This window comes from Mycteria americana, chromosome 3 (assembly GCF_035582795.1).
Source record: "Mycteria americana isolate JAX WOST 10 ecotype Jacksonville Zoo and Gardens chromosome 3, USCA_MyAme_1.0, whole genome shotgun sequence".
In the NCBI taxonomy this organism is placed as follows: Eukaryota; Metazoa; Chordata; class Aves; order Ciconiiformes; family Ciconiidae; genus Mycteria; species Mycteria americana.
Window position 1 is genome coordinate 38,465,356 of NC_134367.1, and position 25,152 is coordinate 38,490,507.

The window sequence follows — 25,152 nt, forward strand, 5'->3', positions numbered from 1 at the left end:
CATCCAAAACAGGAGGCTGTACCTAAGCCACCTGTTGAAAATGGTCTCTTGTTTTAATGAATGTTTTAATACCTGAAATGGGGGTGGGAAAGGTTTGGGAAACTTCTTGTAGGCCTGGGCCAGAAATGTGCCCAGGACTGCCCCAGCAGGTTCATAGTGTGCGCAATCCTCTTCCATCGCCCAGGAGCACTCCCAGGCACTGCTTCATTTATGGGTTTATCCATTCCCGGAAACAAGATTATTCCTGAAAACCCTCTTCTTCATTTCATTTCGGGTTCACAAGCATCTTGTTCACAAGTAGGCTCTTTGATATTAGCAAAGTAGTGATTTAAATGAAAATAAGACTACCTAATAGAGTTTGTGAGTGAGCAGGAATATGTCCTTAAAAAACAATTGGTTCCTAAAGGGTCTGATTTTTATTTCCCTTCAGCTATTTAGAAAAGAAGAGATGACGACACAGAGATATTTTTAATGCCCTAAAAAGTGTTGCAAGTCTGTAGACGTACTGCTTGTTCCCATAGAAATAAGCTCAATCACATAAGAATGTAATAGGTGTCTTAAGTGTGGATTTTTGTTCTGATGACCAGGTCTCAATAGCAACCTGGTGGCTGTGTGGCAGCTGGGACATAAGAGATGTACTTATCTATTTATAACTTTCCCTAACTCTCCCTCTATCAGCTAAATAAGGCAATATTAACTCACATCTGTAAGTACCTTGAGATCTGTTGAGAAAATTCACAAAGTTTTGTCATTTTCAACATGCTTAACATTATAATTCTCTTTACCACTTTTCATCTCTCAGTCCCTGTGGCAGGTTTAACTTCAATAAAAAAAATTGTGAAATTATTACATTATCGTACTCCTTAGAGAATTCAGCACTCTTGCATCCTGAGTCACACAACAGATATTTTACAGAGTACTCAGTGTTATGATACCATTAACGTGTAAACCAAAGGGTACCTAATAGATGGTATTAATATTGTCTTTGTCATGACCTAATTTTTCTTCAGTTTGTTTTGCAACTAATCATTTTCCATCATCATTATTACTTTACTGGGTTTTATCTCTTTATTTTGTTTTAGGTACAATTTTCCTAAAAGTTATAATTGCACGACAAGTCAATTCAAGGCACGCTAATATAATAATTGTGTGGTAACTAAGTGAATATATTTGCAAGATTTCCTTTGAAGGCTATCAGGATTTCTAAAGATGAATATGGTTTTGCCTGTTTGCTGTCATGCAACCCTCCAGAAACCCAAACAGAAACTCATCTCGACAGACCAAGGGGCAGATTTCACTTTTGCATTCAGCAATCCTGTAAGCAAATCAAGGTTTCATGAATGAGATGGCAGGATCCTGTGAACAATCCCAAGGGCAGGAAGTAAAATTTTAAAGGTAAAGTTAAAGTAAAACTCAGGTGAGCGTGGCCTCCTGTTGACTTTTATTACATACCTGTTCCATAAACTGTTAAGTATATAATAATGGCTTTTTGAAAAAAATATTAACTGCTTTAAAATTGAAAACAAGTGCTGATATGAACTGAAAAAATGAACTGTGTGACACATTACAACAATAAAAAAATACATGAAGAAGTCTACTTCCTTTCAGGCTCTGATGTTGTCCAGCCTTACAGAAAGTGCAGCAAGAATGAACCTTAAGATCTAGAAGACACTATTTTTCTTGGTTTTGTCCTGCCTCCATTTCCAAGCTTAGACTATTTGGAAGCCACTCTTGCCTACTTTCTCCTTGTACAGAAAAAAAGAAAACAAATATTCAATGTCATAAAAGTATGAACAGTATAATGTGAATGTTGACTGAATATTGAATATTGTCACAGAGCAAGATGGACTTAAGTAGGGGTGGAAGTATTATGTATTATTAGATGGTTATAATTATCACAAGCAGGTCTGCTTTGGGAAGGGTGAGAAGGTTCACAGCATTTATGAAAGAAGATAAGCAAACAAGTAGGCAAGAAGAGGGCATGTATTCCAATGATTCAAGAAAATATGCTGATTTGTAAAATGACTAGCTTCGTTTGAAGTTGTCATTTTGTGTTCTAGTACTCTGTTGGGACATCTGCATCTATGCAAATACCATGCTGATAAATATGCCCATAAGAGTATGCCACAGCTGTTGGTCTCTTCTCACCTGAAAGTGACTCTCCTTCATGTTTTTCTGTTGTGATTTAAATCCTCAGACATTTTCACCTCTGCTCCAGCAGTTTTCTCAGCTTCAGCCTCACTCATATTCATGTCCCACTGTCCAAGTTTAATGAGAGTAATAAAAGTGGCCTAAAGTCTCTTCTCAAAGTCAGACCCTCTCATAATCCAGTGGAGTTGGAGCACCCCTTTTAGAAAAGGGAAACACCCTACAATTATAGCATCATCAGAAATGGGGCTGGGAAGGACCTCAAGTTATCTAATCAACTTCTTAGCCCCAAGGCAAGGTAAGTGATACCTAAACATTTTGCAGATGTTTGTCTAACCTGTTCTTAAAAACTTCCAGGAGTATTGGAGATACTGCAGACTCCCCAGATAGTCTGGTTCTATGTTAGATTATCCTTACCACTAAACAGGCTTTCTTCCCCGTAATATCTCATCTAAATGTCCTTTACTACAACTTAAAAACTATTATTCTTTGTGCTATTCATCATAGATATGGATGCACATTATTCCCCTCTCTGCAGTATTCTTTCAGATACTCAAACACTATTTTCACTTCTCCTCTCAAACTCTAGACTAAACAGCCTCAGTTCTTTCATTTTTCCTTATTGGTCATGCTTTCCAGACTTTTACTAACCCCGTTGCTCCCTGCAGAATTTCTTCTCATTGGTTTGTGTCTGCCTAGAATATCTGGTAGATACCTGGACACAACAGTTCAGCTGCGGTATTAACAGCGCTGAGGAAAGAGGAAGGATCAATCATGCATCTGATTGGTTGAATGTCTGCTCATGCATTTATTTTTTTACACACAATGAATTTCATATTCAGATTATGATTCCCTATAGTCCCCAGATTCTTTTCTGGAGAGCTTCCACCTGGCCTAAAGATACAATATTGAACAATGTGCTTTCTGCAGCCCATTTCCTTTTTGATAAAGCGGATAAAAGTTCAAAATTTCCCTTTTTGAACACTACACCAGTGTGTGTGTTCTTCCTTCTGTCATGATGTCATCCACAACTTCAGTACCAATGCTGAGGAAACTGCTCCTCAGTGCTCAACACCCAATACAGTAGCAGTCAGCTGCAACAACGAGACTTAAGAGATAGCCACATACAAGTGATACGCATTTCCATATCCTCATTGTGTCAGAAGTGAGGGACTTCTCTTCCCAGCAAAAATAATCACCTGGCTGAACAGAAGCTGACTAAAAATTAATCCATAAAAGATGGAGCTTATATGCACAGCTGATCTTCTACACTAAACTGTAACAGTAACCATATCACTTTATGCTCATGTGGTTACAATATAACAAATATAACATACCATAATAATATTTTATGATAGTTTTACAGTATTTTAATGATATGTCTTAGATCATTGCATTTTATAATTTAATATAATAATTAAAAAGTTAATCTAAAAGGTATAATTATATAAAGTATAATGGTATAAAGTATAGAAAATAATAATACAATAATATTATAATATAATGTCAATATAATACATACATATAGATATATAATTCTAATACCTTTGGACTCCTTAGCATCATTTGACACACAGGCTATAACGGTAAGCTAAACATTTTAAGGATCCTGAGGCCAGCAGCACAGCTTGATGTCATTTGTACTATTAAATTGTCCTGTCTTCCAGAACAGGGTGGCCACGTTCAGAGTACCTATTAGAAATGGTCCTTGGCACATGCTTGCTCATGAGTCATGCCTAGGAGTAGTTTGGGAGATGCTTGATTGCCAGGCATATCCATGCCAGGGACCATTCTTATTAGATACAGATGTGCCAATAAAGTTGCAAAATCAGACAACTTCTCTCCCCCACATCAGGTTTTAGACAGGATTGTTCAGAGGTTTAACCCATTCTCCTGGAACTGGATTTACAGAGTCATGGCATCCTGCTTTAACTATTACACCTCATATAATCTCCATTTTACAGAGTAGCCCAGTACCCCTGCTCAGGATTGAATTACATGCTGAATGAATATATCATAAAACAGTAAAGAGTGTACCTGATTTTAACATTTCTCTTTAATGTACTTTTTAAAGCTACTGCTCTTACTCAAATGTTGATGCTAAGACAAGGAAGCTTCTGCTGGAATACCATGTTCTATATCATTACCATCCTCATCACAGTCTAGATTATGATGACTGTCACACTCATCATGACCTACAATTATTTACATTTTGTGTTGCCATGTTGTTTAAAGACACATGTCAGCAAGCACGTTATAGTTGTGTTTAGGTAACGTACATGAAATTAGGCAATTCAGGTCTCAAAGAGTTCCCATCTAAAGATGCGGGAAGAAACAACAGTCAGAGATAAAGAAAATAGCATTAGAAAGAACAAAATTGTGATGAACAGGTTTTTAATGAATGTCTGTCACAGCACACCAGCTGCTAGTGTATTGAGTGTTTAGCCAAAGGGCTGATACTTCAACTACTTATTCTCCTGAATAAACCTAATGAACTGAGCTTTTGCAAGGTCAGGACCCCTACTTGCATTTTCTCACAGCTGTCTTGGGAGCTATGAATTCTGCAGGATTCATGTTTTCAGCAAATTTATGTGACTTTCAACGTGTTGAGATATTTGCGGATGGCTGGACGTGAAAGTAATCAGCCACGCTAACTTCACTGAGAACCTTGAGTGCTGCCAAATTAAACTTTGGGCTGAACAGACAGTTGATAGAAGTAATTCAGCCAAAAAAATTCTGTGGTAAAATTTTTCAGATTTTAGTTGTGTTCATTTGTTAAGTATTCGCGTCCTTTGTTTCTGGTGCTATAGAGAACCACAAAACCTAACTTTCCTTCAAAGCAAAGGAAGAAAGAAGGTACTTAAGAACTGTGACATTTATTTGGATTTCTTCAGCCTTTCTTTCACATGACAACTATCATGCTTGAGGGGGACTACTCTTCTTGCGATATCTCTGTCGTAAAATAGGATTTATTTTTCCTTTAAGAGAATGTTAATGACAGTCAGCTTTTTTAGAATGTTCCCATTACTTTTATGAATCACCCTGAAGATTAGAAAAAAACAGTACTTTTACATTTTTCTGTTTGTTAGTCTTTATGCCTGGAAGAATGACTTGTACGTGATCCTACATTGCAGCCTATTGCAGAATAATATTGCTCAGGCTCAGGCTAGATTCAGTTTGATAACTGGAATTGAAAAGCTCTATATTTTGGCACTGCAAAAAACCTAATTTTTTTTTAAATAATCTTATAACTGTAAAGATACAATGACAAAGGGAAGCATTTAGGGTGGAATTTATGTCACCTAATTTTAGGTGTCTTAAAGTTTAACACTAAAGTCTAAGGTAGTCACTCCCTTTATACTGATCAACAGGCACCTTCAAAGGACTTTTATTCTGGCATGTATTAGGTATTTATTTTAGGATAAATTGATCTGATTTCTCATCCGGAGATATCCATTGCATCAAGGGACTATAAAAAGACCCAAAGCACATTTAACTTGGACTTGGAGTTAACTTTTCATTTATGCTTGGGCAGATGAATCCCTCACTCAGCACCAGTCAATATGTTTTTGTACCTCATGGAGCAATATCTGAGCAACAAGCCAATGGGAACCTGAGCGAAGGCTTGTTATCACAAACGCTTTATTCTTATTCTTGCAACAAAATGGGAGTAATTGTTCTGGAAAATATTCTTGCCATCTTACAGATGTACTTTCACTCTTCTGAGATTCATTTCTTATACACAGTCAGCTGAAGTCATAACTGTTAAAAGACTCTGTTTTTATGACCAAACCTTACTGAATATGGATTTTTTTTCTTTCCCAAAATATCTCCTTCTCAACATTAAATGGGAGCTGCAATTTGTTAGCTCTTCACAGATGCCTGAAGCTTACGTGAACTTCTGGAATATGGAGCATCAGGACACAAACCACCAAAGCACAAAGTGCAGTTACGGCTCTCTCCCCAGATCTTGCTTGGTTCCCATCAGTTTTGTCCATTTAACCTGCAAATCAGTCTGGAGACTAGCGATCTAAAACATTTGTTAATGCTGTGCTCCAGTTTGTTCTGTGCCTGGAGAAATGGCATGGGTATGAAGTTATTACTAGCCTACTGCAAAGCAGGGTACCTCTCTCTTTGGCACACTGCAGCTCTTTTGGTTTGACAGGCAGGGCAAGTCTTTCTGAAATCTTACCTGGTATGGCAGTCAATGGTGTGCATCGTTTAGGGATTTCTGTACTCAGTGTGCTGTTTCTTTTGTGATATAAAAGTTGTGCTGCTGTGTCACTGGGCCAACAAACCAGAAATTCTATAACCGGATTATTTTTGGTTTCACTCGTTAATTTCACATAGCTAATGGGATTAATAATGTGCTGCTGTACTGAAAACAAATTCTTTTAAACTGTGTATAATGTCAGAGACACATAACAGTAATCAAATTAAGCATGCCGGATGATCGAAACTGACTTGATGTAGCTCTTGGTTTCTGTAGATTTCCAAACACCAGAAAAAAATAATAAGTAGAAACAGAATAATCTTTCTAAATAAGATTTCTCCCATTGTATTTTTAATTATTTATCTTCCTTTTTGGTCCACTATCCCTCCTATCTCTCTTTAAAAAAATTTATCAAATATATTTTATGCAGATTAGTTTTACAGCTTCCTGCAGCCCTTATTGGCAAGGATTGAAGACGGCAAGTAGATAGCCTGGAAGGTGTTCAGACGTGCTGCAGAGAACCCTGTGCCTTGTGTTTATGTCCTGATAACTGTGTTTTGATGAAGTGGTGAGAAGCATATGGACCTTTAGAACTGGGATTAGGAGGGAATGCCAAGTTCTCAGGGAAGCTGTGGCCCTTTTACCCTCTTCTTCAAGCACAGAACATATTTCATGGGCTGGGATTACTTCAGCCTGTTCCCTGGGAAAGATGTGAGCCTAGACTGATTCTGGTGTCTCCTGGTTTGGGTTTGTGGTTCACAGTTTGGCCCCATAATAATTCATATTCCTTGTTTAAAGTCACAGAGCTTGGTTTCAGGTGAAGTGGGCAAGCCTGCAGTAATGCAGAAGGTCCAACTACATGGAGTTATAGGCTCTTCTTATCTTGTTAATTTTGTTGGTTTTTTTTTTAAATAAGTATTTTTTTCCACTTTATAAAGTCGAGTATTCTACATCTTTTATGGCTGAGAGCTAACTGCTTTTAAGGCTTATTATAGCTGGCAGTGCCCTTGTGCTGGGAACATTTTACCATTGACCAGAAGGAATCTTTTCTGCCATCACAATTACAGGGCAAAACTTAGATTTACCCCCTGGGTCATCTGTGCTGTATGAATGCAGTCCTGACACCCATCCATAGGGCTTCTTTTGGAGCCTCCTCCCTCATCTCTGTAGGGTCAGCATCATGTAATCCTCAGCATCAAGAATAACAGCAACTCTTACTGTGGAGCCTTCCTTGGATTTTAGGTAGTGGTGGTGTAAGTTTCTGGAAGTCTCTCCTCAGACAAATGAATGATAACACCTCCTTGGAGTACTGTGAATACTACATGGGAAAGGATGAAAGTTTATATCTTTCTATATTGCCAACGTGAACACCAAGAGACACTGCTCTGGACTAAGCCAAGCTGTAGCTACTGACGGGACAGTGCTGTAGCTGTCACACAAAATGACTGCAGATGTTCAAGTACTTTTGACCTTCCATTTGTGGAACTGGCAGCAGCTTCACAGCTAAAAAAACATCTGTAGGAGCGGACACAAAATTTGTCAACAGTGTAATTAATTTGCTTACAATGGAATGTGAACCAGGTGCTCTGTGAAATTTTTAACTAATCGTACCCTTACCTTGTAAGTGAACAGTTGCAGTGTAAATAGGGCTTGAGATAGGTTTCCTTCCATTCTATGCACTGCCAGCAGTGACATTTGTGCTTTCATATCCTGACAAATGGATAACTGGTTTTAGAGACTGGACTTCCATAAAGGAGCCGACATCACTGTGAAATGTGAAACACTGGGCTCGCAGATCGGTTAATGCAGGCACAACTTGGTGTGGAGAAGTGTTAACAGCAGCAAGGATGTACAAGAAAGAACTCATGTAGCCTGAGTACTGCAAGTCACTGCAGGTCTGGGAAGAGGCAGAAGCAGACTTTTGAGATGAGCACATTTGATACATAAATTATTGAAAAATGTAAAATGTTGTTAAGGAGAGAGGTAGGGAAGGTGACTGAGTGGAAAACACTCCAAAGTTTTTAAAAGTAAAGCAATAATATATGTAAGAACATGAAAATGTGTTTGAAACTCTGCAACTTTCTCTCACAGCGCTTATAAGAATGATAGTCCTCCTACTTTTAATGTTCCTTGTAATTAATCAAGTGCGTTAATAACAGGTAGATACATCTACAACTTACGTGTAACAGTTACATATAACTCACATTTAGTCCAGGTTTGCAGCATGTCATCTACTCACTTTTTTTCTGAGAACGAACAGCATTTACCATTAAAGATTAAATACTGAAATAACAATACCTGATACCAGAAAACACATCAAGGAACCACACAGGGCACTTCTGGAGCTGAAGGCTGAGAGCATCCACTATATGTGTACCAAGCCCTACCTTTTTGTGGTTCACTGCTGCAGATCATCCCTTCCATACGTAGTATAAGGTTGTTGGGAGGCATGGTTTACACCTCTCTCTGATCTATTCTAGTTAGAGCAGAATCAGCAAAAGGAAGGCTTGCCCAAGGATTCCTTGTTGCTAGGGCAGCCAGTCTCTTGGAAAATAGGTATCGTTGGTGGTTGATTATGTCTCAGGATTTGGCTGGATAGCAATGCATCTGAGAGTTGGGCTTGCATTATGGTTTTACATTCAGTCCTAAACAATTGGCTCTTCAACCAATTTCTCTTGGCACCTTTATGTTGTCAGTTCATCAACATAGTAACACCAAGAGGGATGATGCACTGAGCTTGTTATCATCTGTGTGAGTGAGCTTACTGACTGCTCAGGAGCTGACCCTTCTTCTGAGATGGAGGAAAGCAAGCAATTGGAGAAGGAGTGAAAAAGAGTAAGGGAAGGACTAAAAATACATAATGGGAGAAGCAGGGAGGAAATTATGGTAGAAAGATGACCGTGAACAAGAAGATGTTCTTGTAAATCCTGGTTTTTTTCATGGCAATGTGAGGTCCATTATATGGACTTCTTCGAAGAACACTTAGGGGACTGATGCTTAGGTCAAAAGTATCCTTACTTTGGAAAAGAGGTTGCAACTGTCTATCATTGTAGATACATGAAGAATGCATCTTTTGTTGCTTGGCTAGAGCCAAACATTAATATCTGGGGGTGGAATATGGATCTAATCTCCCTGGTCTGGCTCCCATACTGAGCTACTGCCCCAGGTAATTTAACATTCTGAAAGGGAAGCACGTATGACACAAGCATAGCAGACTTTGTTCTGATTTTAACCTCGGATTAGCATGATATCCTTACATAAATCTGTAAAGATATCATGGTTGGAAAACTCTGAGTATATTCAGGAGAGTTCGGGTTTTTTTAAAACTGTTATCAACCTTCCTCTTTTCCTAAGTACGCTCTGATTTCCTACATTGTATGAACTCCCACTGCAGGTTTTTATTCACATACCATATTTTATTTTTGGCCTAAGCTGTGAAACGTTAGAAAAGTATGATAAAGCCTTTTTGACGATCATGATTACTTCACAGCAGCTGTTTTGCTTAGCCTTTTGTGCTTAGTTACTTCTTTATCTGCTTTGGGGTTCCTTGGTACAGGTAATTCCCATCTTCTAAGAGTACAACAGTGAGGAAAATTAAAATGAATAGTGATTTCATATATTTTCTTGGATTATTAATTTTTCCTTGCCAAAAAGATTGTACTACTTTGATGAAAATGTTTTTATGTCTCATGTTCAGTTGCACCAGTACAGCTGCATTCTTATTTTTTTACCACAATTTGAACACAGGGTATTTGTCTCTTGGTCCTGTTTTCATGTGCTATGTAAATGCAAAGGCTTTCTTTTCTTTTCAAAATGTAAGGACTGAGGACTAACCTGCAAATCCAGTAAGGGTGTACCTCACCACCTAAGTAATCCCAACGAAGTTTTAATATACTTTTAAAGTCTGGTCTTTCACCAATGTTTTTGCATAAGTGAGAATATAAAGTTGCTTCTTAGGTGTGTTAAAACCCGGTGGATGCAATATCTCAGAATTATAGTAAGCAACTCGTGTTGCATTGCAAGGAGCTTACTTGGTCCTTGGAGTCCCTTGTTATACCCATAAAAAGGGAAGGACAAGTTTGGCTTTAAAACAGCTGGACAGTCAAAACATTTTTCTGTGTGTGTTTTAGGGAGTTTCAGGGTATTGAATCCTATTAAAAAAAGCCCTTAGACTCATATGGAGCCTATCAATATGTTATACTAAATTTACTATGGATTATATGTCAGGAGAAGGAATGAAAGTTGATGAGAAGTAGTATATATTTATAGGATTTATGTGAGTTTTATGTAAGTTTGCCATGAAAGGTTATATAGCAGGAACTCTTAACTAACTTTATGTGAATTGGAAGCTATTAGATTAAGTAAGTAAACCATCTAGCAGCCATACTTGTAAAAGACATTTTCTGACTGACAGTCACAATGCTGGTACGAGATTTATATATATAGTAAGCAAAACTGGTAGCATTAACATGTGGCTGTAAAATCTTCTTGGCATACATAATTGTAAAAAAACGTAGGCAACTCAGCTGAAGTGACTGAAACTATACATTGAAGAACTGTAGCAGCTAAAAACCAGACATTGCATTTTAAAAAGAAGAGCTTTCGGTAAAAAATTGTTATTGCAAAATACTTAAAGCTGTTTATAATTCCCTGACCTATAAAGTGACAATAATAAATGACACACAAAGGATTTTTCTCTTATTCCTATAGTTTCTGGCAAACAAATAGCTATAATGACTTTTCCAGGACTGTGTCTTTAAAAAAATCTTGTTAAATAGTATTTACACTACAGCTGGAGTTCCTCTGTGTAAATGCTTTACTGTTTAAACAGCCTAATGCTCAGTTCAGTTGTGATTCATACCGAGAATTTGAAAGGGGAAAAAAACTTTAATGAAATCCTGATATTTAAAGGAATAAAATCCAGCCCTTGCTGGGATTGCAAGAGACTACAGAGCTTCAGAATACAAATTTCCAAACCTTTTTGCATATGTGCTCTGCTGACAGAAAACAACTGCATACTGTAATCAGACCAACAGGAGGGGAAAAAAAACCAACAAAAAAAAGAGATAACAAAACTAAACTGGAAAGAAAGAGAAATTAATAAGAATTTCTAAACCACCTTTACAAAATGTTATGGTTCTGGATTCTCTTAAATGTCTTTATCCTGTTTGTAGGCTCTGGCAGTGCTGCAGCGGAAGGGCAGGGGACGAGGGCAGGACAGTAGAAGAATCATTTTGCACATCTGCAGGGACATTTTCAAGGGCACATCTGACAGCAAGGTGCCTAGCTCCCATCTATGTTGTGGAAAACCTCTCCTCGTATCTGAGAATCTACAAAATTATTTCAGTTATCCAGAAGGCTAGATGAGCAGAGTAGCTATACCACAAGCCAGAGGAAGCTCCAAAATGGTCTTTCCTGAGACTGTGAGAGGATTCAAATTGGCCAGAGGCTGAGACTCTGCAGGCAGAAGTCTCTCAAGAAAACTAGCTGGATCGGCAACTTAAATGGCAGCCAAGCTGCTTGTCTTAATTTGATGTGTGCAAAAGCCCCAAAATACTTTCTTTTATTTCAGTCATGTCCAGCTTTTCATCTTCAGCTCCCCTTTTCCAAAGGAACAAAACACAGCATTTCAAGGCAGATTCACTGCTCTGCTCTACTCTCTGTAAATGGAAGCAATTATGTCTTGCAGATCCTCTACGGGGATTTTCTCTAGAGATATGGTGTGTGAATAGGATTAGCATAACTGGCTCTTATTCCTGTTTGTGCAGAGTCTCTGATGCAGGAGGAGATCCGGGGGGCAGGAGAGGGGCTGGAAAATGATGCTCTTTGCCTACCAGCTGGCATCTGGTTCCAATGGACCTATTGCCAGCTGTCACAAAGTTAATTTTAAGTATGTTTCATATTAATTTGGATAAATAAATATGTATTTGTTTTGGAAAAGCATAATTTATTTGGGAGAACTCAGTGAACTCACACATAAAAAGAATTAAATATTATGATTGTGAATAATTTCTGAATTATAGATACTATTACAGAATGACATCAACCCGTGTGCCTTCTGGATTCAAATGGGGAAAAAGAAGAGAAGACGAAGAACTTTTTTTTAGGACATGGGTTCATAATCTGTTCCTTCAAAGCTACAGCATTTTATCTTTCTGTAGATTTTCCAGCTTGTTATTCATCATGTCCTATACTGTCCTTCCTGCTAATGCTATAGCAGGAACACCTCTTTGCCAATACAAAGCAGAAGAGTTTCAAAAGTTCCTTTCAAAAGTTTCAAAAGTTCCTCCAAACTGAAATTTGCCCCTTTTATCTGTCGGGAGGAGGACTGCCATGCTAGTTATTGTTTTTCCCCAGCCTGTCTTGCATGGGTATGTAACCAGCAGACGTTTCTGGATAGGCATTCTAGGATTTCCTAACAAATGCTGAGATATTTCAGCTCCTCGCAAGCCTTCTAATTCCCCTTTAGCTCCAGGAAATTCCTGTAGTTTGTCTGCAATGACTGATTTGTTCATTTCCTACTGCACAGGCAATTCTCTTAAAGATAAATGCAATGTTCTTACCAAGATCTAAATGTCATGTCAGTGTGGCACTGCCAGTCATACAAGGTTCAGTGTCCTAATATCTGTATGAGGATTAGGTTTATAGCCTTGTACCTCTATGGTATTTAGGAGCTCAGGGCATAGACAGATGTGGTTTGGGGGACCTCACACAGGTGGTTTATGAATTCTGTGCAAAGTCAGGTGGGTTGATTTAAATCACCACTTTAAACATTTGTTCTATCCACGTGTCATTTATCAAACAAGTTGATATAGCTAAGCATGTCAGTCCATGAATTCCCATTCCAACCTCTTCAATAATTTCTGATTAAAATTCAAAGCTAGCTATAACCTGATTCTTGGGATCAGCTATAACTGGGAAATCTATCAGTATAGTGCTGTGAATTACTTAGAACTTAATTTCTTACTGGTCATCTCAAAGTGAATTTCTAATCTTGTTAACACTTGCTCCAGATCTTTTGCATTTGATTTCATTGGTGACAATGCAAGTTATTCCAAAATGCATAATTCACAAAATCCTTGTTATGCTTTTAGTGCTTTAGAGACCACTAAGTGATAAAAACTTAGGCCAGTGGAGATGCTTTGTTTCTCCCTTTTAGATCCCTTTAGGATATATTGTCCTGTGGCCATTCAATACTACCTGAACATGCATAAAATAGGTGTTGGGTTTTTTTAAATCTATTTATTTAGATTTCTAACTAGTTCATTAAATGTAATCATATGGTTCAAGAGAAGGACTGGAGATTTCTGAGGAAATTTTTCTTAAAAGAAAAAATATCAAAACCCAATCTTCCTATAGGTTTTAATAAGAAAGTTTCCACCTAAGCCAGAAAGAAGGAGAGAAAAGACCCCTATTCCCCAAGCTGAATTTCAAGTCACTAGCAAGAAAGACCACAGCAGGAGTTTAGAAACAGATCCTGCACAATGCAAGAAAGTTTATACTCTGGTGCACTGGCTGCTTTTTGATGGCTCTTATGTGAAGGGTGTGTCTCTTTTTGTTTTAGAAAAATCTTGGCTTTGTCTCGAGGTAAAATGCGTACATATGCGTACATATTTTATAAACCAGACTTTTGTCCAGCTCTACTCAGAAGACCATAATGTGACACTGGAGGAAAATGGATAACTTGTATCCAGAATGCCTCAATTTTGATCATAATAGACATATTTCTATTTAGTCCGTTCAAAGCAATGTAGCATACCAGGGCTGAGCAGCAGAAAAAAGCTTTCAGTCACTGAACTGTTGCTTTTCTTTCTTTTTTTATCTTTATTTTTTAAGAATGTCTCAGAAGTGCTCTGATCAAAACATTTCGAATTAACTTTATAGAGTATTTTTTGAAACTAGTGTCTTTTATTAAAAAATAGAGTGGAAACTTTTCCTGTTCCTAGATGTGTGGGAAAGGTTTTGGGACAGGGTCAGAGTTAAGGTTTCTAATTTCCTTCATTATTGTTTCTGGACATTCAATTTTTAAAAGTAAAATATGATACTTTTTTAAAGACCCAGGTTGTTTTGCCTGAGAAATTCTCTTGCACTACAGTCTCTGTGTGTTTGCTTTACGAATTATTACATAATTGAAAGTTAAGTTTGTAAATTATTTGCTTGGCCTGATGCAGACTTATTAATATTCCCCAGTGCCAGAAGAAAAGTGGAGCGTGCACCTCACATGCCGTCTCAGAGAGCCCTCCACGCGGCTGCTTCTGCTGATGGGAATCTGGCATATGCTCCTCCTGCACCTGCTGCTTTGCTGTTGCTCAGGGACATATTGTTGCTCTCACATCATCTGCTCCTGATCTGTTTTCAACATCTGCCAAAAACCCAAGGACACATGCAAGCTTTTCTGTAGTGGAATGGAAGCAAATACATTTTCTTTCATATGAAAAATGTGCCCATGCACAAGAATTATCAAGTACCGTACTCTGTGTTACCATACGCAGATCCTTCTTGGGAGAACTTTGAAATCAGATCTGGACTGGCATCAAGGCCTTATTAACTGGAGTTTTTCCATTGATTCTGATGGCTTCTGAATGAGGCCGCATCAAAGAAGCTGGCATACATTCAAACGGTCTCTGATGAATAACAAAGGCATTTCCAAGGAGGCTGCTACCATTCACGTGCAGTCTTGTCTGAGTCAGGAGAGTAGCTTCTCTGGACACAAGCCTGTGGAAAAGAAGAAAGATAAGAAACGAGGTGGGAAAGCACAGCGTGATAACAGCACAATCAATACAACCAAAATTTAAGAACTGCCACCAAATTGTTTGATCCTCACCAAAAGTTAATGCAGTTGCCATTTAGTGTTTTTGCTTTCTTTTTTTTTTTTAGTTTTTGCTCTTGTCTATAAGGGTATAGGTAGAAACTCAAACTTAGTACTGTCTCTCAGCCTTGCCACTTCCCAAAATATAGGCACCATCGTGGTGCTGATGGTAGAAAATAAAATAACTCTCATGGTAGCAATGTGTGTTTTCTCTGCGTGGTATAGTCATGAGTATCTTACTTCAAACAAATTTGTTATAGAAGTAGTGAAAAAGCACCTTTGGAGGGACCTATTAGCATGCTGAATGCATAAATTATTCTAAAAGTCAGACGTTAAGCACTCTGCACAGTGGTATAGGCAGCTGTCACTGGGTTATGTCAAAGCAAGGAGCTCAGTGGGGGTCCTTTTAGGTCCACCCTCACGCTACTCCGTGACAAGCCAGAGAAGAGTATGCTAAAACATTAATGAATGTTTTCATCTACCAACGAAAATCACCTTTCATAGAATATTTTTCTCACGGCTTTTTTCTTTATGATTAAAACCCTTCCCAGAGTGCAGTAGGGAATACCTTCCGCAAAACGATTAGTTAGAGAAATTAAACCATTCTTTGTAATGCACACCGCAGAAATTGTCATGCTATGGGTAACTGCACATTCAGTTGCATGCCATGAGAGTATTGTGGGACTAGGAAACATTCAGCATAAAGCCATTTTGCCCTCAAAATTACTGAAGCCAAGATTACAACTGATTCTACCTAGGCACCTGGAAGGAAGAGAGAATAGCTATCTATTCAGCATATCCATGATAATGGGTATGCTCTGTTTAAATAGAAAACCTGTGCTCTCCTCACTGCTTGCTTAATGTGAAATCTGTATGGGCTTTTAAAGCACAGAAGACTTAGGAACAGTATGGGTTGAATTTATTTTAACTACAGGATGATTGCTTATAGCAATCAGTTTTAAACTGAGTAGAAATCAAATGAAGTCTAATGCATACCTTGGCTCTCAATACAATCAAACAGCTGTCAATAAAATAAATAACCGTGGGATTTTGTACATGTGTGTGTGTGCGTGTGTGTGTATGTGTGTATACACATTCCACATATTTTATATACACCAAAAATCATTATGTGCAGGTGCAAGTAAGTGTCTAAAAGTCTAAGTGCTCCAATCCCTTCCATGAAAAATCTAATGTGTTTCACAGAAATGAAAAGTGTGATGACAGACATGTAACCAGTGTGACTGATATAATGGTACATGGCAACAGTGAAAAGAGAAATAATAATAAAATTTTACTTGAGAAAGTAATGATATGCTTTAGTCCAGGGGATCCCAGGCTTTTCTCCCTCCGTGTGTTACCACCAGCAGTGGTGACCCAGATCACTTGTAGCAACGTCCAGGGCGGCAGCTAGGAAATGTGCTTTTCAGAACACAAACTGCAGGGGAACTTTGGAAGAGGTGCTAATATGTACTCTTCGTGCACGTGGCAGGAATCCAGCTTACATTTGCAGTTATGCTCTAAAAAACTACCTTAAACAATATCTCACATATTTTATCCACACAAGAATGAAATCTGTTCTAGTTCTTATCTAGCCTGCAATACATGAAACAGTCTCAGGCAGGCCGATAGATTGCTGGGATGATACCTAACAGAAAGCAAGATACAAACAAAATATCTGGCACTAAAATATTAAAGAAATGAGCACAGATCTCTGGAGTTGGGGAAATTTAGCAGTTCTCTCCTCCTATGCAAAAGCCTTACTCTCTTGTATTTGCAGGACTTCTGAATTTTCAACATATTAATTCCAGAAAACCCGCGCCTCATGGATGGCAACAGCTCTGCGTACTGCCACAAGAATATTCTCACTTGCTCCATCTTTTTCTCTTACGCATACGCGCACATGCACACCCAGGCACAAGGGTCAGTTTTACAAGAGCTAAGAGGTTACAGTACCCCTTTAGGCAGCGCCAAGTCTGGGTACATTTGAACAAACAATCCTGTCTAGCTTTTATTTCTTTTCACTTCCCACCTTTGCGGGGAAGAGGTGTCATGCATAATGTCACCAGACACTGTCTTTAAATGTCCTTTGGCATTTTAAAATATGCTAAAATCCCTCTGCAGATATGTTACAGCCTTTAAAGTAGTTATTGAGGAAGACACACAAGGCTTTTTTTGTGCTCAGCAATATCCTTATTTCTGGCTGGCCTAAAGACCAGTGCTGTGGAAAGGAACGTCATGCAAGAAAGTTTGAAAACAGCTAGGAGGAACACAGCGTTCCAAACCTGAATATCTCCAAAAATAACTCTAAAGCAGCTAGCATGAGTAAGAGTTAAAAGAATGAGCAAAGAGGAGAGTGACTGGCTGAAGGAGTGAGTTTTTCCAGACAATTAAGAGAAATATAACTAGTGTTTGTTTGTTTTTCAAAGAAAAATCCCACACAGTATCTGAAAGCCAGACACCCTCATAAAGGGACCCACATAAATCACTCTCCTCTCCTCTCCCTGTCTCTGCGCAGTGATCCCTGTCCAGAGCGACAGACAGCTCCTCTTCTCCTCCTGTATGGGCCTCAGCCGCGTCTCTGCTGGAGCTGTTTGTCTGCAGTGATTCATCCCAGGATGTGAACCAGGAAAAGCAGGCTAAACTGTCTCTCCTGCTAGGAGGGAGGGGAAAAAAGCGACCCACGTGTTCCCAAAGCCTGTATGTGTCTCATTCTCTCTGAAAGGGAGAAATAACTGCAGGGCTGGATTTCTGGGTTTCAGAAGACCACAGAATTTTAAACATCAGGGATGTTTTCAATAAACACTGTAGATGTTTGGCTCATAACCTTGTTCAGATTATGCATTTCAGTCTGCGTACTGCGGAAATCTGTCTCCACAACATATGTCAGCAACCTGAGCAACTTTCTCAGTGCTGGAACAACATGAAATCTGCTGCTCTCCCTTCATCTTGCTGCTGGCACCCATGACTCTCATTTGCCTTAAGTCACCAGACTGGGAGGGGGGTCAAGGGGAGGGGGAAGAGGCGGCCGAAGGGTTGACCTGGTCCGTGCACTCCTGGAGCTTCGGTGGATGCATAAACTTCTTGGAGCAGATTCTCCCATCTCTTTCCTTGTCTCTGATCCACTGTCTTCCTTTACCCATGCTGGAGCATGACAGGACTCCTGATTTTTAAGAACTCAAACAGACCAGGAAACTTGTATTTTTTGGCTTATTCCACCAATTCCTGCTTTTTCCTCAGAAAATCTTTACTTCATCTAAAGTAAGACTGAGGTCTTGTCATGATAACCATAACAGGCTTCAGATAAAACAAAAGTAAAACAAAATAAAACCTCCATACATTTCTTTCACTGTCTTCTTTCATCTATCTGTACCATACCTGCTTCTAAGTTTAGGACTCACCCTCCTTGGTGAGAAAAAGCTTCTTGTGAAGGATGTGCTGAGGAATCATTGTCCAAGAGCGATATCAAAGCCTGGAAGCTTAAACCTGACAAATCTGTATCTGACAAGTTATTGATAAACAGTGGTCCCTGATGGGAGAAATTGCCATGCAAGCCATTCAGAAACTTTGCAAGAAAAATGCAGGAATGTGTATTAGTAGCTTATCTACCAAAGCTAGGGGCAAATGTAAAAATAACAGCAAAACTCTTCAGCAGGGCTGAAAAGCACTTGGCTGTTGGAAGGGAATCCAGTTTGCAAGGGCATTTTGAAACTCAATGAGATAACGCCAGATAATAGCACATTACTGGTTACCCACTGGGTAGCCATGTTAATCTTACACAGAAAAAGAGTTAAATTTTCTACTACTTGAGATTGGCCTGACTGTATTTTCACTTTTGAAAACATCATAAGCAGAAGATATAATAAAAAGGAGTTCTTTTAACTTCAAACTACTGAACAGTTGTTTGGCATCTGATAGAGGTACAAAGATATTCCGGTTTTAAATTTAAGTGCAATGGAGCTGGGGCTTTGCCTGCAGCAATTATTTATATATCAGTAAAGTAACTAGTAACATTAGTAAGCTGTTATATAAGAAATAAATGGGTTTTGCACAGTTTGTTTTGAAACTACGATGCAAGGTTAAGATGACTTACAGGATGACGAGGACATATCCTCCCCTCCCAGTATTTCACTTCATTCTTTTTTGCATCACCTGACAGTAAAGGTACAGAGACTCAAAGCGTCATCTGCTTTTCATCTGGAGAGAGAGAATGACAGCACACAGCCAGTTAGCCACAACTTGGAGACAACCCCCCTGCCACCCACCCCATTGACTGAACACAGATATGCCACTGTATAACATGCTGGAGGAGAAAGGGAGCACACATAGTGACTTCTAGAAGTATAAGGTTAACCTGATATACTCTGCTATGGAAATTATAAAGGGATTCAGAAGGAGCTGCCAGTTGCAGTATAGAAAATCTGGAGTTCCTCCACTTTTACAGTGAGGGAACTGTGTGCAGACTTGGCAGACGCCTGCGCTTTCGCATGCAGGAATAGGGGAGCTCTAAGCCCGAGTCTGAAGATAATCACTGTGTGGAGACTGGAAATTGCTAATTACTGCAATATATAAGTTGATGGACGTTTTTTGCTGCAGCCTCAAGACAACAATAAACGTGCAGAAGGCTTTTTCCCATTCCCCCCGTATTACTGTTAATTTCACAGTCACAAATTTCAGATCATTTTCTTTCTTTCTTAATTTCTTATCACTCCCTAAGTACCCTTCTCATGGTGACCCTCAACCCCTGCAACTTTCACGGGACTAATTAAAAGGCAAGTGTGTGGTTTACTAAACATAACGAGGAGCTCTACGCTTAAGTCAGGATCACTGTTACTGAGGGCTAGCTAGCACAGTCTGCCAATTTTTAGTTTATGAAACCATAAAATTTGGCTTATGTGCATCACTATAACTGCTCCGTATCTAGTAAATCCTGTTAATGTCTGTGGGTCTGTACCGTTTAAATTCGTTATCTCCTTAAACTGGAATTCATACAAATTCCAAGGACTAGGGTTCACGTCTGCTGCCAGGGGAGATATTTGGTGTGCATTTTGCACTATGTTGCTTTATGAAATGACAAGCAGAATTTCAAACCTTGTAAATATATTCCAGAATTAACAGCTGTCTCAGGAAAAGAATCTGACAGAGTTTGACTATAATTTGGGGGGGGAGCATGTAACTGGCTAGCAGTACAAAGCAATGCCATAAATCAATAATACGTGATTGTATAGTGGATCCTCAGGCACAATCTGTATTTCATCTGAAATCTCCACTTCCCAAAGAGGAAGAAAGCTGGTTTTGATTGCAGTATGGACAGCAAGGGAGCTGCTAGTGTGCAAGAACAGGGGAAAGGTGATGAAGGCTAGGCTTGGAATCTTTTCCTGAGGAGGTGGCGTGTGAGGGAGAAAAGGATCAAGTCACTCCATTCCCTGCATGTGAAAATGGCCCAGCACAGATCCAGGGAGTGCCACCACCAGGGAGTGCATCTGCGGCCACCTGTGGTGGTCCCTGAGCAGCAGTAGTTCAGGAAGCCCTGTGTGAGGATTTGCCACCATGAGTTTCAGGTAGCCACCTTGGCCAGAAAAGGGATCTGGAGGGCATCCTCATAGCAGAACTGTAACATAGTGTCCTACAGAAAGACAAAGCTAGGGCTTGGTTTTTATGGCAATGAGAGCATTGCATTTCAGGTTGCATAAAACCGGTCTTCCCCGTCGTCATGGAAACTGTCCTGGGAGAGGTCCATTGGTGGTACCTTGGGGTCAACACTCCTCACCGTCTGCCGCAGTTTAGCCTTAGTGTGCCCTCGGGTGAGTTGTGAGAAGGTCCCTAAGGAAACCTGGGCTCCATCTATATCAGTAATTAACTGCTGCCACTGGCCCTGAGGCCAGCCGGCCACAGCCATACTATTAAACACCCTTATCCACGAAAATAAGGTAGCCACACACAAACTGCTGATTGGAAATGGCCTCTGGCCTGCGCTAACTCTGAAACCATGTCTAGAAATAGTTTGGGAGAGTGCCTGTTGGTTTGGGCCAGGAGCTATGTCAGAGATGTAATGATTTAATGGTGTAGGTGCTCAAATGCAGGTGCCAGGATCTTTGGACCTGGTGTATTCACTGGTACACTTGTGCCCGCATGGCCCTTGCAGCACTGCCTGGTGTGCACCACCCATGAGTGCCCCACCAGGAGGGCACGGCTCTTCCAAGGCATGGCCCCCGCTGCCCCTACGCCTGGCTCCACCATGTCCCCAGTACCACTGTATCTTCCAAGCCATGACAGCCAACCTGCTGCTGTTTCAGCAACCCTGGAAAGGGGCTCCAGGCCCTGCACAAGGGCTGTACCCCCGACCTTCAGCAGAGAATGACCTATGACTCTTGCTCAGGCGCTTCCAACTGAACACCATATCCAGTTTGCCATCAAAGCCAGCCTGCCTAACAACGAGGTGCAAAAAAGTCTCATACATGGGCTCCTTCCACAGCAAACCCAGGCAGTCTGCTCTGCTGGGATCACTGGTACCTGATGCAGTTTAATACCCTGAAAGCAGATGCCCAAGCTTTATTGATTGACCTTCCCCCCTCCCACCAGTCCAACCAGCCAAGTACCATTTCTGAGCAGGTTCTGCGCACAGCAAGGGCACACAAACCAAATGCCACGTAGGTAGAGAGAAATCAAGCAGCACTGAAGATATTTCCATTTAAAAGAGAAAAAAATATCTCTGTGATACCTTGACCTTACCAAAGGTCCATCAGTGGCAGTAGAGGAAGCTAGTCAGGGAGAGCATGTGAGCCTCACCACCCTCTGTTGCCAGTCCCCCTGGGACCTCCTCAGCAGCCACAGCAGTTATATATAAAGGATGCTAGAGGTTAGCGATGTCAGAGGATCTTCAGGATTAGACTTGGCAGACCACCGCTGCTAGAGCAGGGCATTTGCTCACTTGCTGATATTAACCCAGTTTGCAAACACCTCTGCAGAGTGCTTACCTTGAAGTGTTCCCTCGTGTAAAAAAACGTTAGGAAGCTAATACTCAGACCTTGCCGATCCTAGGTTAGAGGAAGGTGGCATTTTGCTTGCCTGTTTATTGTCATGAGTTAAGGGACTGCAGGAATGACGGAAAGTGAAATGCAATTAATCATTTATTATCACCACTGCTGCTTCAGGTAGCTGTTATTTGAAATTGTTTGTGATACTGAAGTATTAGCTGGTCAGAAATTCTTTGACAAACTGTTTTTTACCAGGATTTTAACAGTTCTGGGTTTTTTTGATCAAGAAAGGTTCCTCAGGACCAAGATTTGAACTCGAGGCAACCATGTCTTTTTGAATGTCTCTAAGCCTCGTTGCATGTCTTGTCCTTACCTCTACCTTTCTTCAATAGGGGTTTTATTGTTGAATTTTGTCATGAGGCAGACCTATATTAAGGGAATTCTGCTGTTAGCTTTTGGACTGGGACTAAGATGAACTTTGATAGTCACCGGAAGCGGAAATAAGGACATATGTTTGAATGTTAGGTCAGTTCTGAATGTTATTCAACTCATGAACATAGGCATGTGCCCATGCACCAAACTACTCTAAGAGAAAAAGATGTGCTACTTTTTAATGCAGAATGGTAGAAAAATAAATTAGAAAATTTTATTATAAGCTATCTAATTGATGATTAATAAAAGTCTAAAATAAATTTTCCAAAAACACCAAAGCAGCAACATAGCTTCTGTTTTTTGAAATAGTTAAAAAATATTTATGATTTAAGGAAAATGGTATGAAAAAAAGCAAATATTATACAATTAAATACTAATTTCTATTCAGGAATTTGCTGTTCCTACCCACTGTTTAAGTCTGAAACATTTCACCTTCAATAAATATTTCTATTCGTACATGGTCTTCTGGAACAGTCCCAGTTTAAATGAAAACACCAACTTCTTCTAGATTGTCACCTCATTTTGACAAGGATGGCTGGAAAAAGTAAACTGGATTAGTTTGGCCTCATTTTTCTAATCCTTAATTATGCAGCAATACACATTTACATATTAGTTCAAGAGGGCTTTTTCAGGAGTAGCTTGTGAAGAAAGGAAGAACAGCTCTGAGCATTTTTGCTTTGCCAATTTCCTTTAAAAAAAAAGAAAGAGTAGAAGTGCTCAGAAAATTCCTGCAATTTGCATCCAGGTGTCATGAACTCAGATAACCTTTTGGAAGATCCATTTTTAAGACCTAACTTCAAAAGAAAAATTATCTGTCCTCTCTTTGTTTTTCCCTAGATGTTAGAATGTGAAAACATTATTTTTAATGTTTTCTGGAAACCAGAAAACATGTGTGAGAAAGTTGAGCATGGAGAGTTGGGATTTTCAGAATTAAGTAATGAATGACATGCTTGTGTTTCTTCTTAGTTTTGCTTTTTTTTTTAAATAAAAAATTTAATATTAAGGGCTAGGAAAAGTTACAGCAATGACACTTGAAAACAGACAAGGTGAACCACTGAGCTCGAAGGGTAGATGTCAGTGGTACAAAGTCCAAGTGGTAGGTGGGTACTGGTGGTGTTCCTCAGGGAATGATCTGGGGCCTATAAATGTTTAAGTGCACCCTCAGTAAGTTAATTCACAAACAAAATCCAGATGAATGGAACTGTCAGTAAACTGGATGGCAGGGCTGCAACTCAGAGGAATTTCATCACGCTGGAAAAATGAACTGACAGGAACCTCATGAAGATCAACGAAGGGAAGTGCAAAATCCTGCCCCTGGGGAGGAATAACCATAAGCACCAGTACAGGCTCTGGGCCAACCAGCTGGAAAGCAGTTTGGCAGAAAAGGACCTGGGAGTCCTGGTGGACGACCAGTTGAGCATGAGCCAGCAATGTGCCCTTTCAAGTGCTGAAAGCCAACTGCGTATCAGGCTGCAGAGAGGAGACCAGTTCCTGCCAGTTGAGGGAGGGGATCCTTCCCCTCTGGTCAGCACTGATGAGATACATCTGGAGTGCTGCGTCCAGGTCTGGGGTCCCCAGTGCAAGAGAGACATGGACATGCTGGAGGTAGTTCAGTGGAGGGCCATCCAGAAGTTGGGACACTGGAGCACATGATGCATGAGGAGACACTGAAAAAAGCTGGTTTGTTCAGACTGGAAAAAAGGGTGCAGGGGAGACTTCATTGCAGTCTTCCACAGCCTGAATTGGGAGGTATAGAGAAGTCAGAGCCAGGCTGCTCTTGGAGGTGCAAAGCAAAAGGACAAGGGACAGCAGACCCAAGTAGAAGCAAGCAAAATTTTGACTCAGTATAAGGAAAGAATTGTTCACCATGAAGGTGGTCAAACTGTAACAGGTTGCCTGAAGAGATGTGGGGCATCTCCATACCTACAGGCATTCAGAACTCAACGGGACACAGCTCTGAGCAATTTACTGTAATTTTTAAGTTGTCCCTGCTTTGAATAAGGGATTGGCCAGATAACCTCCAGAGGTCCCTTTCAATCTACATTATTCTTTGATTGTATGTTACCTTGTTAGTCATAATGACTACATCTTTATGAAAAATCAGATTACATTACATATAATAGTTTTACTAACTGGTAATGCTTACAAGACAGGAAAGGAAGATGGGGTTAAGAAGAAGAATTGTACAGAATCCATCCTCAATGAGTACATAGAATTTTGTACTACACATGAGAGAGAAAGGGGGGTACTCGACATTTATGAAACAGTATCAGGGGTCAGACTTGTGCACTGATGCCTTGTCGAAAAGCAAACCAGGAAGGGTGTGTGGGGTAGGTGATAGTTCCTATGGGCTGAATTCAGTCCATAGTTGGGTGCATGCTATCTAGGCTTTTTGCAGGTGACGTATCGCCATAATATAAAAATACAGTTCTGGTCTACCTTTAATCTAGACGTAATCACAGAATGTGCCTCAAACATTGTAAATCTCATTTGTGAATTGAACCTTTTGTGGGTTTTCTGTGCTTGTTCTGATACTTCATATGCTTTATAGTTATCCTTTACATAATGGGGAACCT

General features: G+C 39.8%; 1 long non-coding RNA gene across 1 annotated transcript; it reads right to left on the reverse strand.

Moving 5' to 3' along the window:
• Positions 1-14,225: 14,225 nt before the first annotated feature.
• On the reverse strand, positions 14,226-17,756 carry LOC142407673 (uncharacterized). The gene is made up of 3 exons (XR_012775007.1): positions 17,648-17,756; positions 14,845-15,076; positions 14,226-14,723 (listed from the first exon to the last, which is right to left on the reverse strand). It is a non-coding gene; the product is annotated as an uncharacterized LOC142407673 (long non-coding RNA).
• Positions 17,757-25,152: the final 7,396 nt, after the last annotated feature.